General features: G+C 40.3%; 1 non-coding gene across 1 annotated transcript; it reads left to right on the top strand.

Annotated features, from left to right (window-relative positions):
- On the top strand, positions 1–73 carry TRNAF-GAA (transfer RNA phenylalanine (anticodon GAA)). Its single transcript has one exon. It is a non-coding gene; the product is annotated as a tRNA-Phe (tRNA).
- Positions 74–16,918: the final 16,845 nt, after the last annotated feature.

Raw genomic sequence — 16,918 nt, 5'->3', positions numbered from 1 at the left:
GCGGGGATAGCTCAGTTGGGAGAGCGTCAGACTGAAGATCTGAAGGTCGGGTGTTCGATCCACCCTCACCGCAATATGTTTTTTCTTCCTCCGTTATAGCATTCTCAACGTTTTTGACCTGGGGTACTCTTAATCACTGTGCCATAAAATTGGTGACGGTGGGTATTCTTGATCATTTGCGGGGGAACAACACACATCACAATGGTTTTTTTTACCTCACAAATCACAATGCTTTTTTTTTTTTTGCCAAATCACAAGAGCTGAAGCTTGTTGTCGTTTCAGGGGTACAAATGAAAAACTAGACAGTGTCAAACTGAAAGCTATACGTTCATGAACGCGCGCGCAGATGGCACGACGCTTGGCTGTGCGGTAGACGTAGCGCGCGACGCCCAGCCTGCAGAACTTGGCCATCCGATGGCAGCGCTTCGCGCAGGGAGACATGATCTGGAACGTTCCCTGTTCCCTCATCAATCATTCCTAATAATGCTTGTTTCGTCACAGTACCATGTCTGTTCTTAACTGAATAATGGTGTTCCTATATGAATATTGGCCGGTCGCAGTCCTTGGCGAGAGGAGGTCTCAAACGTAGCGATTCGCTATTCGATCACTGAATTAATGGACGCTTGTCGACCTTAGTTTATTAGCTGCGGGTAGGCGGCCAGGAATATCTTGGTCCGTTCCCGGACTTTCTGGTGCTAGCTACGGCCATAACGTGATGTCATACGAGAATTGATCCCAAAGCTTTCCCTACCGTTCATTTCCAGTCAAGAAAAACAAACTACCATATTCCCAAGAGTACAGGTAGGCCGTGTTTTGGTTGCCACTGTACCCCCATGTGTCTGATGGAGTAAATTTAGGCTATATAGTTTCCTATTCGGTAATTTCAGGCCTATGGAATTAATCATAAGGACAGACCTTGTGGACGTATGTGGACTGTAAAAATGATCATGTAGCTGTAGCATTACTCTTTCCTATTTGAGGACAAGGAAGTATACAACTGAGTCTCTGCATGGCGACTCTTTTGGTGGAGCCGGTTGATGAAACCGCAAGGAGCACATGACAATGCGTTGTTTTCTTCAAGCGCCACCACTCTCCCTCTCACTCTCTTTCTCACGTTCGTCGAAGGAGGCATCTTTTTTGCAGTACTCTGCCGTCAAGCTCAAACTTGGCAATGAAAGCTCTTCCTAGGTTGATGGAGAGGGCAACTCATCCAAGAGGCCAAGGGGGCTATGGAGATCAACCACTTCCATAAGGAAGCATCTCCAACCTATTTCATGAAGGTGCCATCAGCATCCGTTTGGATACGCTCCCCATCCATAATGCCTTCAAGAAGGAGCTACCATCATGAAGAGCGTCACCTTGAAGAAAAACATCCGATGTAACTAGATGGCGAGGCTCGAGGATGTGGACGGGAGGGTCATAATGCATCGGATGTACCGATGTAGCAACACCTAATGTGTATAGAGTGACCATCTTCGAGTTTTCGACTACTCGTGTGCAAAGGTGGTTGTCAAATGCACCGAGCACGATCTAGCCATTGCCATGATGGACGAGGAGTAGATGGTTGGAGTTGTCATCTTAAGGTTATTAATCATGAATTTAATTATGTTTGTTCCGTTAACAAGTATGTGTGTGAATTCCCTTTTACCAAAAAAAAATACAAGTATGTGTGTGATACGTCTCAAACGTATCTATAATTTCTTATGTTTCATGCTAGTTTTATACTCACATGTTTTATATACACTTTATATCATTATTATGCATTTTTCGGCACTAACCTATTAACAAGATGCCGAAGCGTCAGTTCCTGTTTTCTGCTGCTTTTGGTTTCAGAAATTCTACACAGGAAATATTCTCGGAATTGGACGAAACAAAAGCCCACGGTCTTATTTTGCACGGAGCCTTCCAGAAGTCCGAAGGGGAGACGAAGAAGGAACGCGAGGCGCCCACACCCTAGGGTCGCGCAGTGGGGCCCTTGGCCGCGCCGGCCTGTGGGGTGGGGCCCTTGTGCCTCTCCTGACTCTGCCCTTCCGCCTATTTATTCCCTCCGTCGCGAAAACCCTATTACCGAGAGCCACGATACGAGAAAACATACTGAGACGTCTTCGCCATCTCCGGACTGATGTGTGAGTAGTTCATCCTTGGACTATGGGTCCATAGCAGTAGCTAGATGGTTGTCTTCTCCTCTTGTGCTATCATGTTAGATCTTGTGAGCTGCCTATCATGATCAAGATCATCTATTTGTAATGCTACATGTTGTGTTTGTGGGGATCCGATGAATATGGAATACTATGTCAAGTTGATTATTGATCTATCATATATGTGTTGTTTATGATCTTGCATGCTCTCCGTTGCTAGTAGAGGCTCTGGCTAAGTTGATACTTGTGACTCCAAGAGGGAGTATTTATGCTCGATAGTGGGTCCATGCCTCCATTGAATCTGGGACAGTGATAGAAAGTTCTAAGGTTGTGGATGTGTTGTTGCCACTAGGGATAAAACATCAATGATTTGTCTAAGGATATTTGTGTTGATTACATTACACACCATACTTAATGCAATTGTCTGTTCTTTGAAACTTAATACTGGAAGGGGTACGGATGCTAACCCGAAGGTGGACTTTTTAGGCATAGATGCATGTTGGATGGCGGTCTATGTTCTTTGTCGTAATGCCCTAAGTAAATCTCATATTAGTCATCATGATATGTATGTGCATTGTTATGCCCTCTCTATTTTTCAATTGCCCAACTGTAATTTGTTCACCCAACATGCTATTTATCTTATTGGAGAGACACCACTAGTGAACTGTGGACCCCGGTCCATTCTTTTACATCTGAATACAATCTACTGCAATCATTGTTCTCTGCTGTTCTTTGCAAACAAACATCATTCTCCACACCATACGTTTAATCCTTTGTTTACAGCAAGCCGGTGAGATTGACAACCTCACTGTTAAGTTGGGGCAAAGTATTTTGATTGTGTTGTGCAGGTTCCACGTTGGCGTCGGAATCCCTGGTGTTGCGCCGCACTACACTCCTCCACCAACAACCTTCATGTGGCCTTCATCTCCTACTGGTTCGATAACCTTGGTTTCTTACTGAGGGAAAACTTGCTGCTGTACGCATCACACCTTCCTCTTGGGGTTCCCAACGGACATGTGCTTCACGCGTTATCAAGCTCTTTTTCTGGCGTCGTTGCCGGGGAGATCAAGACACGCTGCAAGGGGAGTCTCTCACATCCAATCTCTTTACTTTGTTTATTGTCTTGCTTTACTTTATTTTATTTTCTGTTTTGTTTGCTTTCTTCATATCAAAAACACACAAAAAATTAGTTACTTGCATTTACTTTATTTACCTTTTGTTTATTTCATCATGCTTCCTCCTAAGTTCACTCTGAAAGATATACCAGTAGGGCATGGGTCTATCATTGGAAGAGATAATATAGAAGAATTTTTCACTCATGTTAGTACATTTAAAGATTTTGAAGATAGACACTTGGTAGAACTTGCTCCTACTTATGAAATTGCTACTGCCTCTTTAGTACACATGTTGGAGGCTAGATTTGTTAATCTTAACCCTATAATGCAACATATGTTTCTTACACTCCCTGATATGGAAGAAGGAGAAAAGAGAGATTTTGTTTTAGAAACCCTTCTTAAAGAATTTGGTGATGTAGCTAGAGAAGCTAGAAAAATATTTATTAAACATAAGATGCTTGGCTTTTATACCAATTTTGCAAATACCCTTGAAAAAATGGAAAAAGATAGACTAAAGTACACTAATAAAGTCAATTGTGAGGGGGAGATTAAAGCACCAATACCTTGCAAGCTCTTAGGAATGCATGAGGCACTAGAAAAGAATTTTGATTGGATTGTTCCTGAAAATTTATTTGAGGAGGATAGTAAGCCTAAAAGTAATGAAATAGGAGCCTCTGAAACTTACATAGATAAGATACAATGCATTATTGAGAAAACTCCCAACTCTTCTGTTAATGCTTCATCTCTTGATAATACTTGATTTACACTTTCTGCGCCTACCTGAAAGGCGTTAAAGAAAAGCGCTTATGGGAGACAACCCATTATTTTACTTCTGCAATTTTGTTTTATATATGTGTCTTGGAAGTTGTTACTACTGTAACAGCCTCTTCTTATCTTTATTTTATTGCATTATTGTGCCAAGTAAAGTCTTTGATGGTAAGGTTGATACTAGATTTGGATTTCTGCGCAGAAACAGATTTCTTGCTGTCACGAATTTGAGTAGATCTCTCTGTAGGTAACTCAGAAAAATCTGCTAAAAATCATGAGTAATTCTCAGATATGTACGCAACTTTTATTCAATTTGAGCTTCTTCATCTGAGCATGTTAAGTGCCTCTAAAAAAATCGTTTTTACGGACTGTTCTGTTTTGACAGATTCTGCCTTTTATTTCACATTGCCTCTTTTGCTATGTTGAATGGACTTCTTTGTTCCATTAACTTTCAGTAGCTTCGGGCAATGTCCAGAAGTGTTAAGAATGATTGTGTTACCTCTGAACATGTGAATTTTTGATTATGCACTAACCCTCTAATGAGTTTGTTTTGAGTTTGGTGTGGAGGAAGTTTTCAAGGATCAAGAGAGGAGGATGATACAATATGATCAAGAAGAGTGAAAAGTCTAAGCTTGGGGATGCCCCCGTGGTTCATCCCTGCATATTTCAAAAAGACTCAAGCACCTAAGCTTGGGGATGCCCAAGGCATCCCCTTCTTCATCGACAACTTATCAGGTCACCTCTAGTGAAACTATATTTTTATTCCGTCACATCTTATGTGCTTTACTTGGAGCGTCTGTATGTTTTTATTTTTGTTTATGTTTGAATAAAATCGGATCCTAGCATTCCTTGTGTGGGAGATAGACACGCTCCGCTTGTTCGTATGAACACTGGTGTTCTTAGCTTTACTTTTAATGTTCATGGCGAAGGTTGAAACTGCTTCGTTCATTGCTATTTGGTTGGAAACAGAAAATGCTTCATGTGGTAATTGGTATATGGTCTTGAATAATTTGATACTTGACAATTGTTTTGATCTCTCAAATAGATCATGTTTAAGCTCTTGCATCATGTAGTTTGAACCTATTAGTGGAGAATTACTGTAGAGCTTGTTGAAATTTGGTTTGCATGATTGGTCTCTCTAAAAGTCTAGATATTTTCTGGTAAAAGTGTTTGAACAACAAGGAAGACAGTGTAGATGTTGGAGATATGCCCAAGAGGCAATTATAAAATGCTTATTATAATATATCTTTGAGTTTATGATAATGTTTACATACCATGCTATAATTGTATTAACCGAAACATTGATACATGTGTGTTATGTGAACAACAAGGAGTCCCTAGTAAGCCTCTTGTATAACTAGCTTGTTGATTAATAGATGATCATCGTTTCATGATCATGAACATTGGATGTTATTAATAACAAGGTTATGTCATTATGTGAATGATATAATGGACACACCCAATTAAGCGTAGCATAAGATCACGTCATTAAGTTATTTGCTATAAGCTTTCGATACATAGTTACCTAGTCCTTTCGACCATGAGATCATGTAAATCACTTATACCGAAAAGTTACTTTGATTACATCAAACGCCACTGCGTAAATGGGTGGTTATAAAGGTGGGATTAAGTATCCGGAAAGTATGAGTTGAGGCATATGGATCAACAGTGGGATTTGTCCATCCCGATGACGGATAGATATACTCTGGGCCCTCTCGGTGGAATGTCGTCTAATTAGCTTGCAAGTATTTGAATGGTTCATAAGAGACCACATACCACGGTATGAGTAAATAGTACTTGTCAGGAAACGAGGTTGAACAAGGTATAGAGATACCGATGATCAAATCTCGGACAAGTAAAATATCGCGTGACAAAGGGAATCAGTATCGTATGTGAATGGTTCAATCGATCACTAAGTTATCGTTGAATATGTGGGAGCCATTATGGATCTCCAGATCCCGCTATTGGTTATTGGTTGGAGAGAAGTCTCAACCATGTCTGCATAGTTCGCGAATCGTAGGGTGACACACTTAAAGTTTGATGTTGTTTAAGTAGTTATGGAATATGGAATGGAGTTCGAAGTTTTGTTCGGAGTCTCGGATGGGATCCAGGACATCACGAGGAGGTCCGAAATGGTCCGGAGAATAAGATTCATATATAGGAAGTCATATTCCAAGTTTGGAAATGATCCGGTGCATTTATGGCAGGTTCTAGAAGGTTCTAGAAAAGACCGGAAGAAATCACCATGGAAAGTGGAGTCCCGGAGGGACTCCACCTTGCATGGCCAACCAAACCCTAAGGGGTGGAGTCCCAGGTGGACTCCACCATAGGTGGCCGGCCACCCCACCTAAAGGAAAGGTGGGAGTCCCACCTTGGGTAGGACTCCCCCCTTGAGTAGGTTTCCCACCTATGGGTGGTTTTGTTGTTGGGGTCTTATTCGAAGACTTGGACTACAACTCTTGGGGATTTCCACCTATATAATGAGGAGGAGAGGGAGGGGCAGCCACTCTTGGCCGCACCACCTAGGGCTGCCCATGGTCAGCGCCCTAGCCACCCCCTCTCCCCAAACCCTAGCCTCTCCTCCTCCACATACAACTCCCGCATACGCTTAGGCGAAGCCCTGCCGGAGTTCTCCATCACCACCGCCACCACGCCGTCGTGCTGCCGGGATTCCGAGGAGGATCTACTACTTCCGCTGCCCGCTGGAACGGGGAGAAGGACGTCGTCTTCATCAACACCAAACGTGTGACCGAGTACGGAGGTGTTGCCCGATTGTGGCACCGTCAAGATCTTCTAGGCCGCGCCGGCCTATGGTCTGGAGGCCGTGGGCCTCCCCTGGCCTGCCCTTCTGGCTCCATGAGTCTTCTGGGAAAATAGGCCCTTCGCGATTATTTCCGGGATTTTCCTGAAAGTTGAGTTTCTGCACAAAAACGAGACACCAGGGAAATTCTGCTGAAAACAACGTTAGTCCGTGTTAGTTGTATCCAAAATACACAAATTAGAGGCAAAACAATAGCAAAAGTGTTCGGGAAAGTAGATACGTTTTGGACGTATCAACTCCCCCCAAGCTTAGCTTATTGCTTGTCCTCAAGCAATTCGATTAACAAGCTGAGTGCGATAAAAGAACTTTCACGAACACATTTGTTCATATGATGTAAATATTCTCATGATATGGACAAGTACTTAGGCAATTCATAATAAGATACATGCAAATAAAATCATCTAATAGCTATGTCAATCATGGAAAAGGTACCAACAAATTAATAATAAGCATCAAGAATCATGTCTATCAGAAAGATTACAATTGTTCAAAAAAGAATATGATAAAGTGGTATCTCGCTTGCCCGTATTTGTACAGCAAAACATAAATGCTCGGGCACCTTTGAGGTTCATGGAAAGACTAGAAGTAGAGATTATCAAAGATAAAAGCATCAAAGTTATACCACAGTTAATCACATTTTGGAACAAGCATATTATACTAAGAATGACAATTGTGCTCTCAAGAAAGTGCTCAAAGAAAGGATGGTGACTCAACATAAAAGTAAAAGATTGACCCTTCGCAGAGGGAAGCAGGGATTAACATGCGCTAGAGCTTTTCATTTTTAAATCAGGAGTAAAATTATTTTGAGAGGTGTTTGTTGTTGTCAACGAATGGTAATGGGTACTCCAACTACCTCGTCAACCAGACTTTCAAGAGCGGCTCCCATGAAGGACGTTATCTTTACCAGCAAGGTAAATCATCCCTCTTCTCTTTTGTTTACACACGTACTTTAGTTTTATTATGGGTGACACTCCCCCCAACCTTTGCTTACACAAGCCATGGCTAACCGAATCCTCGGGTGCCTTCCAACATTCTCATACCATGGAGGAGTATCTATTTGCAAAATTAAGTTGCTTACTGATGAATCAGGGCAAAACATGTGAAGAGAATTATTAATGAAAGTTAATTAATTGGGGTTGGGAACCCCGTTGCCAACTCTTTTTGCAAAATTATTGGATAAGCGGATGTGCCACTAGTCCATTATGAAAGTCTATCAGAAGTTAATGACAAGGTTGAAAGATAAACACCACATACTTCCTCATGAGCTATAAAACATCGACACAAATTGAGAAGCATTTTGAAGATTTAAAGGTAGCGCATGAGAATTTACTTGGAGTGGTTTGAAATGCCATGCATAGGTATTTATGGTGGACACTCTGGAATAATTTGGTTTTCAGGGGTTTGGAAGCACGAGCAGCGTTCCCGCTCAGTACAAGTGAAGGCTAGCAATAGACTGGGGAGCGACAATCAAGAGAGCAGTAACTGTCATAATCATGCTTGCGGCAAAATAAATTAAAGGAGGCATAAAAGTGATACAAGAACTCTGAAGTAAAGTAAATCATCGAGGCTTAATTGACTTTTGTTCAGTCATATGCATGCGTGAGAATGTGCCAAGTCGATTCAAGTGAATTATTCAGAGGAGGATACCACAATGTCATACCTATTTATGAATAAAACAATGCAAGCAAATATCTATGACATGCTACTCATATTAATAAACTGGAGCTAAAGATGAGAGATCATGAACTACTAGATTTTCTTAAATGACATATACCTCACATGAACCAACTAAGCATGCTCACATGGATGAGTATATGTACAAAAATGAAAACAAATAGAGTTCATACCAGCCTCTCACCACAGTCGAATTGTCGTAGATCGTCATTATTGCCTTTCACTTGTGTAGCTTGAATAATATGGAATGAAAACCAAGCACCAGCCACCGAAGACCGCTGAAATCCATAATGAACTTTACAAAACCAAAGAAGAACAACAAATATTTTTGGTGTTTTCGAATTGGAAAGAAGAACAAAAGGAAGCAAGCAAACAAAGCAAAATCTTTTTTGGATTTTCTTATAGCAAACCAACAATAGCAACTAAAGCAAAATAAAAGCAAGAAACCAAAATAAACAAATTGTGAAGAGAAACAACAGAAATATTTTTGGTCTTTTTGTGTTTTAGGAAAGAAACAAAGCAAAAACAAGAAAATGAAAACTAAAAGAGTCGCATAAACACAAAGCAGCAGAAATTCGTCAAACTTGACAACAGTACAGTAATCGATTTTTAAGAAATTCTTCCGCTGCTCAGCTCGAAAAGTGTTCAACTAATGAAAGTTAGATAATAACCTGGGGAACATGCACAAAAATTGGCTTCGCAAAATAACGTTCTGGCTATTTTTGAGATTTTTTTTTGTTATCAGTCCAGAATCTGTTTTCAGGCAGCACTTCCCCAAATATCATTTCCCTCTTATTAGAAAACCACTTAAAGAAGCTAAACAAGTATGTACAAGTATCCAGCAACTATAATATGCAATGAATGAGTGATGCCGGTATACCTCCCCCCAAGCTTAGGCTTTTGGCCTAAGTGAAGATCAATCCCATGGTGCCCATGAAGTGACACCTCCGTAGTATGACGAAGAAGGATCCTGTTCTGGGTATGTGCTGGAAGACGCACCAGGATACGTGACGGTGTACCCGTAGGAGGGCTCGGCATCCTCGGAGTCATGCTGCTGGTGGAAGCCATGTATCCTCAGCTGCTCACCCACCTCCTCCTTAGAGCGCGACCACGGTTTCATGTGAATATCGAACAAATCTGTTTGCGGCAAAGGGATTTCCCTCTCGTCCTCGTCAATAAACAACATTTTATAGACAATATTATCTAAACTAGAGTCAGTTGTAACAAATTGATGACTCTTCATAGCAGCAATATCAAGCCTTATAGGAGTTAATTTCACATCAGTAGGGTCAATAGGAAGATCTAGATATGCCAAAATACGTGAGGCAACAATTCCTCAAAAAATGGGCCCCTTAGTGGACAAACGACGGGCAACAAGAGCACCAAGACGATAAGGTGTTTTACCAGTAAGTGCAGCAACTAAGAAAGCAAGATGGTATCTAGAAATGTTGCTAGTGTTCTCCCTACCAAGAATGCTAGTAGCAAGATAGTAAGCGAAATATCTAATGGCAGGGAGTTGAATGTTTCTTATCTTGCCGCGCTGAATGGTGCGGCTATCATCATTGGTAAATTCTCGATAGAGCTCCAGCAAAGCCTTGGGATTATTCTCGATCTTCTTCCCTGTACCTACAGGGGCAATATCCAATGCAGTACAAAAATCCTTCAACTTCATAGTAATAGGATTATCATAAATCCTGAATGTAACTGATGGTTGATAGTGCTTGTTGTTGAACTGAAAGCTCTCAACAAAGATTTTAGTTAGCGTGTAGTATTGATCCCTCTCATCTTCCATATAGGTGGTTAAGCCCACATTATTGATGAGGACCAAGAAATCATCAAGCAGCCATGCATTACTCAAAAAGTTATAACATGGAAAAGATGAAGCGTTAGAGACTCCATTATCCTCTTCAACTTCGAAGCTTGGTGCGATGACATCCTCATTATAGGATCGTCTAAATCGAGTGGCTGCCCTTGAGGGCCTCCCCGTGCTTGTCGTCTCTCTTTTGAACACTTCTCCAAAGTTATAGTTATCCATCCTCCTTTTCTGAAATTTTCAACAAACATTATAAAAGTTGATTTGGAGACATATAATTGAGGGAAACTACTATAGAAACTTGGTAGAGTACTAAGCATGCATCAAAACTAGTTTTTACAACTTAAAACAAGCATGCAAGCTCACTAAACATGTTACCTACAGCAGCAAAATATTCAAGATATACTCAACCAAACAAAATTCTAATTGGATAATCGACGGAGTCACATACCGAAGAGCAAATGTGCCAAATTTCAGACACAAATCTGGGCTGAGCAAAGAGATCGAGAAATCCTAAGCTCTCGAGCAAAAACGCGAGTGAGAGAAAGTTGGTACGAGTTTTTTCGGGAGAGAGAGTGGAATGGGAGGAAGAGATGAATAAGTGGGGCAAGGAGGGGCCCACACCACAGGGTGGCGCGCCCCCCTCCTTGGCCGCGCCGGCTGGTGGGGTGCAGCCCTGGGGTGCCCCACTGGTCATCCCCAGGTGCTCCCAGATGGCTCTTCGAAAAATAAGACCAACGGTATAATTTTTGTGAATTTTTGAAAACTATGAAAAATGCACATTTCTGGGCGTTAAAATTATTATTACTGGGCAGAAAAAGATTTTTAAATCTCTAAATAACTAAAAAACTTTGCAAAACAAATAGTACTACAACAAATAGAACAAATGGAGGGAGAAAGAAATTTTGTTTAGTTCCTCTATGCATATAAAATGTATTTGTTAACAAGGTTGATCAAGTCTTGCCACCAAATAAATTTTACATAGCATGAGATGAAATAAACCTCGAATCAATCATGTTACCTTGTATTGAATTGATATGGATCCAATCATAATATTTTGATATCCTTCTTTAGGCTCATATATAGGACAATCAATAACTCCCACTTTGATAGTTCTCACATTAGAAATTGTATTAACTCCACATACTTTATCAATCCTCTTAGGAAAATAAATGGTATGTTCCTTGTCATCGACATTGAAAGTAACTTTTCCTTTATTGCAATCAATAACAACCCCTGTGGTGTTAAGAAAAGGTCTCCCAAGAATAATTGACATATTATCATCTTCAGGCATTTCCAACACAACAAAATCAGTTAATATTAAGCAATTGTTAGTAACTTGAACAGGAACATCCTCACATATACCAACAGGAATAGCAGTAGATTTATCAGCCATTTGCAAAGATATATCAGTTGGTATCAACTTATCTAAATAAAGTCTCTTGTAAAGAGAAAAAAGCATAACACTAACACCTGCTCCCAAATCACATAGAGCAGTTCTAACATAATTATTCTTGATGGAACAAGGAATAGTCGGTATACCTGGGTCGCCCAGCTTCTTTGGAACTTTGCCATTGAAAGAGTAATTAGCAAGCATAGAGGAAATCTCCTCATTAGGAATTTTCCTTTTGCTAGAGACAATATCTTTCATATACTTTGAATAAGGAGGCAATTTAATAGCATCAGTCAAAGGGATTTGCAAGAATAAAGGTTTCATCCAATCACAAAATTTATTATAGTGTTCTTCTTCCTTTGATTTTAGTTTCTTAACAGGAAAAGACATTTGCTTTTGAACCCAAGGTTCTCTTTCATTACCATGTTTCTTAGCAATAAAATCTTCTTTAGTATACTTTTTATTTTTAGCATGCTTTTCAGGTTTATCTTCAACCTCTTCTTTATCAGAAGCATCATTCTTATCATTATCTTTATCATGTTCATTACCACTTTCAGTTTCAGCATCAGAAATAGAAATACTATTAGGATCATTAACAGGCTCAGAGGATTCTACAACATTTTTATGTTTCTTTTTCTTTTTCTTAGAAGGAGCACTAGGTTTAGCTCGTTGAGAATCTTGTTCAACTCTTTTGGGATGCCCCTCAGGATATAGAGGATCCTGACTAGAAACACCGCCTCTAGTTGTTACTTCATAAGCATGTTTTTCTTTAGAACTATTTTTTAACAAGTCATTTTGCACTTTAGTGAGTTGATCAATTTGAGTTTGAATCATATGAAAATGTTTAACAAGCATCTTAACATCATTGGAGGTTCTCTCCACAATATCATGCAAATTACTAATAGCTTGAGAATTTTCCATTAAATGATTCTCTACTCTCATATTAAAATTTTCTTGCTTAACAATATAATTATCAAACTCATCTAAGCATTGAGCAGGAGGTTTTGAATATGGAATATCTTCCCTAGTAAAGCGTTGAAGAGAGTTTACCTCAATCATGGATGAAGGGAGAATTATCTTGCATAAATCTTCTATGGGAGGTAAATTCTTTACATCTTCAGATTTAATACCTTTCTCCTTAAGAGATTTCTTGGCTTCCCTCATATCTTCATCATTTAATTTAATCAAACCCCTCTTCTTCAATATCGGCGTCGGGGCTGGTTCAGGTGTAGTCCAATCATCATGATTGCGGCCTATTTTAGCCAATAATTCTTCAGCTTCGTCTGGAGTTCTTTTCCTGAAAACACAACCAACACAACTATCCAAATATGCCCTAGACTCAATGGTTAGTCCACTATAAAATATATCGAGTTAATCATGCTTTTCCAGATCATGTCCAGGTCGAGCTCTGATAAGAGAGCAAAATCTTGCCCAAGCTTCAGGCAATTTCTCTCCATCTTCCTGGTCAAAACTATAAATTCTCTGCAAAGCAATATGTTGAGCACTAGCAGGAAAGTATTTTCGAAAGAAAACATCAAGCAAACCACTTGGACTATCAATAGAATCAGGAGGCAAACTATTATACCAAGTTTTAGCATCATCCTTTAATGAGAAAGGAAAAAATTTAGCAACAAAATAAGTACGCTTCTTGATATCATCAGAAAACAAGCTACTCAAAGTAGAAAGTTCATTCATGTGTTCTACAACACTTTCTTTTTCAGTACCACAAAAAGGTGTTTTCTCAACAATAGATATATGAGATAGATCAAGAGAAAAATCATAATCCTTATCCTTAATGTTTATAGGAGATGAGGCAAATTTAGGATAAGGAGACAGTTTATATCTAACAGTATGTTGTGCAAGAAGCTTTTTAATATTACTTGTACCAGTAGTAGCATTGCATTTAACAATAAAATCATCATCAAGTTCCACATAATCTTCATCAAGATCATCACTAGAGTATTCAGACTCAGGTGAATTAACAGGTGTAACAATATTTTCATTAGGAGTTTCAGTATTTTCAATTTGTCTAGACCTAGCAATTGTAGCATCTAGAAAAGATCCTAAAGAACCACTATCATCAAGCACAACAGAAGCATCATCAAAATTATAAGAATTTTCAGATTCAGCAGAAGTACCAGCATGTGAAGCTTGTGGTGGTGAAACAAGTTGACTTATCACAGATGGTGAATCAAGAGCAGCAGAGGTACTCAGAGTTGTACCTTTTCTTGTAGTGGATGGTAATATAGCGACTTTAGGATCGCGAGGTTTACCCATGATGGAGAATTTGAAGCGAACAATATCAATCCAAGTGAACTTACAAATAAAGCTATGCTCCCCGGCAACGGCGCCAGAAAATAGTCTTGATGACCCACAAGTATAGGGGATCGCAATAGTCTTCGCGGGAAGTAAAACCCAATTTATTGATTCGACACAAGGGGAGCCAAAGAATATTTGTAAGCCTTAACAGCGGAGTTGTCAATTCAGCTGCACCTGGAAACAGACTTGCTCGCAAGAGTTTATCAGTAGCAACAGTTTTATAGCAGTAGCAGTAGTGAAATATAAGCAGCAGTGTAACAAAGACAGCAGTAGTGATTATAGTAAACAACAGGATTAAAATACTGTAGGCACAGGGATGGATGAACGGGCGTTGCATGGATGAGAGAAACTCATGTAACAATCAAAGTGGGGCATTTGCAGATAGTAATAAAACAGTATCCAAGTACTAAACAATCCATAGACATGTGTTCCACATTTAGTCGTAGGTGCTCGCAATGAGAAACTTGCACAACATCTTTTGTCCTACCAACCGGTGGCAGCCGGGCCTCTATGGAATCTACTGGAAATTAAGGTACTCCTTTTAATAGAGCACCAGAGCAAAGCATTAACACTCCATGAACACATGTGATCCTCACATCACCGCCTTCCCCTCCGGTTGTCCCAATTTCTGTCACTTTGGGGCCTCGGGTTCCGGACAACGACATGTGTATACAACTTGCAGGTAAGATCATAAAACAATGAATATCATCATGAAACAATAACATGTTCAGATCTGAGATCATGGCACTCGGGCCCTAGTGACAAGCATTAATCATAACAAGTTGCAAAAATATCATCAAAGTACCAATTACGGACACTATGCCCTAACAATCTTATGCTATTACATGACCAATCTCATCCAATCCCTACCATCCCCTTCAGCCTACAGCGGGGAAATTACTCACACATGGATGGGGGAAACATGCCTGGTCGATGGAGAGGCGTCGGTGGTGATGATGGCAATGATCTCCTCCAATTCCCCGTCCCGGCGGAGTGCCAGAATGGAGTTTCTGGTCCCGAGATGGAGTTTCGCGATGGCGGCGGTGTTCTGGATGTCTTCTGGCGATTTCGTCTAACCCCCGTGCGTTTTTAGGTCGAAGCCCTTAAGTAGTCCAGAGGGGGGCGTCGGAGGCTGGCTGAGGCGGCCTCACCATAAGGCGGCGCGCCCCCCTCCTAGGCCGCGCCGGCCTATGGTCTGGAGGCCGTGGGCCTCCCCCTGGCCTGCCCTTCTGGCTCCGTGAGTCTTATGGGAAAATAGGCCCTTCGCGATTATTTCCGGGGATTTTCCTGAAAGTTGAGTTTCTGCACAAAAACGAGACACCAGGGCAATTCTGCTGAAAACAGCGTTAGTCCGCGTTAGTTGTATCCAAAATACACAAATTAGAGGCAAAACAATAGCAAAAGTGTTCGGGAAAGTAGATACGTTTTGGACGTATCAGATGCTAACCCGAAGGTGGACTTTTTAGGCATAGATGCATGCTGGATAGCGGTCTATGTTCTTTGTCGTAATGCCCTAAGTAAATCTCATATTAGTCATCATGATATGTATGTGCATTGTTATGCCCTCTCTATTTCTCAATTACCCAACTGTAATTTGTTCACCCAACATGCTATTTCTTATTGGAGAGACACCACTAGTGAACTGTGGACCCGGTCCATTCTTTTACATATGAATACAATCTACTGCAATCATTGTTCTCTGCTGTTCTTTGCAAACAAACATCATTCTCCACACCATACGTTTAATCCTTTGTTTACAGCAAGCCGGTGAGATTGACAACCTCACTGTTAAGTTGGGGCAAAGTATTTTGATTGTGTTGTGCAGGTTCCACGTTGGCGCCGGAATCCCTGGTGTTGCGCCGCACTACACTCCTCCACCAACAACCTTCACGTGGCCTTCATCTCCTACTGGTTCGATAACCTTGGTTTCTTACTGAGGGAAAACTTGCTGCTGTACGCATCACACCTTCCTCTTGGGGTTCCCAACGGACGTGTGCTTCACGCGTCATCAAGCTCTTTTTCTGGCGCCGTTGCCGGGGAGATCAAGACACGCTGCAAGGGAAGTCTCTCACATCCAATCTCTTTACTTTGTTTATTGTCTTGCTTTACTTTATTTTATTTTATGTTTTGTTTGCTTTCTTTATATCAAAAACACAAAAAAATTAGTTACTGGTTTTACTTTACTTAATTTAGTTTGCTTTACTTATTTTTATTGCTGTTAAAATGAATACTCCTAAGAACATCCAGTTGTGTGACTTTACTAGCACACATAATAATGATTTCATATGCACACCTATTGCTCCACCTGCTACTACAACAGAATTTTATGAAATTAAACCTGCTTCACTAAATCTTGTTATGAGAGAGCACTTTTCTGGTGTTAGTACTAATGATGCTGCTGCCCATCTTAATAATTTGTTCAACTTTGTGAAATGCAAAAGTATAAGGATGTAGATGGAGACCTTATAAAACTGAAATTGTTTCCTTTCTCCTTAAGAGGAAGAGCTAAAAATTGGTTGCTATCTTTGCCTAAGAATAGTATTGATTCGTGGACTAAATGTAAAGATGCTTTCATTGGTAGATATTATCCTCCTGCTAAAATTATATCTTTAAGAAGTAGCATTATGAATTTTAAGCAATTGGATAATGAACATGTTGCCCAAGCATGGGAAAGAATGAAATCTTTAGTAAAGAATTGCCCTACCCATGGACTGGCTACTTGGATGATCATCCAAACCTTTTATGCAGGATTGAATTTTTCTTCAAGGAACCTATTGGATTCAGCTGCTGGAGGTACTTTTATGTCCATCACTTTGGGTGCCGCAACAAAGCTTCTTGATGATATGATGATCAACTACTCTGAATGGCACTCTGAAA

Source organism: Lolium perenne, chromosome 3, assembly GCF_019359855.2.
Source record: "Lolium perenne isolate Kyuss_39 chromosome 3, Kyuss_2.0, whole genome shotgun sequence".
NCBI lineage: Eukaryota > Viridiplantae > Streptophyta > Magnoliopsida > Poales > Poaceae > Lolium > Lolium perenne.
The sequence above is the reverse complement of the archived record's forward strand: the minus strand, read 5'-3'. Positions and strand labels throughout refer to the sequence as shown.